This window comes from Ornithorhynchus anatinus, chromosome 12 (genome assembly GCF_004115215.2).
Source record: "Ornithorhynchus anatinus isolate Pmale09 chromosome 12, mOrnAna1.pri.v4, whole genome shotgun sequence".
NCBI classification, from domain to species: domain Eukaryota; kingdom Metazoa; phylum Chordata; class Mammalia; order Monotremata; family Ornithorhynchidae; genus Ornithorhynchus; species Ornithorhynchus anatinus.
This window is the reverse complement of record NC_041739.1, coordinates 20,974,648-20,976,400: the sequence shown is the minus strand read 5'-3', so window position 1 is coordinate 20,976,400 and position 1,753 is coordinate 20,974,648. Positions and strand designations below refer to the sequence as shown.

At 44.2% G+C, this 1,753-nt stretch overlaps 1 non-coding gene across 1 annotated transcript; it reads right to left on the bottom strand.

Annotated features, from left to right (window-relative positions):
* Nucleotides 1-1,336: 1,336 nt before the first annotated feature.
* On the bottom strand, nucleotides 1,337-1,474 carry LOC114815783. Its single transcript, XR_003763586.1, has one exon. It is a non-coding gene; the product is annotated as a small nucleolar RNA SNORA7 (small nucleolar RNA).
* Nucleotides 1,475-1,753: the final 279 nt, after the last annotated feature.

The window sequence follows — 1,753 nt, the reverse complement described above, 5'->3', positions numbered from 1 at the left end:
GGTTTCATTTTGTTTGATGAGGTTTATTGTGAGAATTCAGAAAATCAATTTTACTGAGAGCCATATTAAACCCTTGGGAATATGAACACTATATGTACCACATATAACTTTTTGTTATTACTCAAAGGATCACTGGGGAAATTATATGTTTACCATGAAGAAGGCTAATGGCTATGTTCACTGTCTTGGGTAGCTCCCAGCCTGCACATTGCAGTGAAATAAAACAAAATGGTAGGGGATCTGAAGTGGTACTTAACTTGTCTCCACATAGCCAGAGGTATTAAACATTCAGTACTAGCGTCTTGATTTTTTTTTCCGAGGATGTTAACCGACTACTGCATGGCGTAGTACAAACTCTCCTCACGTGACAGTGGTAAGAGGCTTTTACTTTGCATCCCAGGTTGGGTTCGACCAAAGCTTAGGGAACTCCCGCTTCCAGATCTTAAGTAGATTCTGAAACTCTTGCAAAGATGTGTTGAGTGTGAGTTTGGTTTACTTTGTCCCACTGTCTAAGTTGTCCCAGGGAAAGAGTGCACTGATTAGCAAGAACCATTCCCAACCTAGCTGAAGCACATTTATATGTTTTAGAAAGCAGCTTGAAGGCTTACCCTGAATAAAAAATCCCACACTGAGACAAGTGACATTGAACTCTGCCTCTTCACCACCCAAACCCAGTCTCCTTCCATACTTGGAGTAGGAGGTTGCTTGGAATATCTTGGGCTCAGAAGCTCCATTTGGTCTAAGGGTAAGCCTCTAGGCTGTAAGCTTGCCTTGGACAGGGAACTTGTCTACCCACTCTGTTGAATTGTACCCTCCCAAGTTCTCAGTATAGGGCTCTGCAGACAGTAAGCTCTCAGTAATTACCATTGATTGACTGGTGGCCCAGAGCTTCTGCAGTGGCTCAGAATCTCCCAGTTCTATGAGACCACTCTTGGAGGACACATTGATCCCAATCCAAGGGTTCAACCCACTCAGATGTGACCAAGGAGTCCTGCTTGGTTCAGTCAATCAGTGGTGTTTTTTGAGTGCTTACTCTGTGTAGAGCACTTTAGTCAATCATATTTACTGAGGGCTTACTGTGTGCAGAGCACTGTACTAAGGGTTTAGGAGAGTTTCGTCTTATGTCTTCGAGTAGTCTCCAATCCATAGCGACACCATGGACACATCTCTCCCAGAACACCCTGCCTCCATCAGCAATCGCTCTGGTAGTGTATACATAGAGTTTTCTTGGTAAAAGTATGGAAGTGGTTTACCACTGCTCCTTCCACACAGTAAACTTGAGTCTCCACTCTCGACTCTCTCCCATGCTGCTGCTGCCCAGCGCAGGTGAGTTTTGACTTATAGCAGTTTGTCTTCCACTCACTAGCCACTGCCCAAGCTAGAAATGGAACGGACAGGCCTCTACTTGACTCTCCCTCTCATAATCGAGACTGGAAGATTACTGGAAACTCTCCAGGTGTGACCCTAAGAGGGCCTTGAGAGAGTACAATACAATAATAAACATATACATTCCCTGCCCAGAATGCACTTCTGATCTAGAGATGAGTTTACAGTTTAGAGACTTGGGGAAGTACAATACAACAGAGTTGAGCTTTTCTTCATTTTACAGATGAAGATACTGAGGTCCGCAGGTTAAGGGGCATGGCCAAGGTCCTACACTAGGTAGGCAGAGCTGGCATTAGAAATGGAGTCTTGTGACTCCCACTCTCTACTCTTTTCACTAGGCTATGCTGAACAGAAAAATTGATTGAAA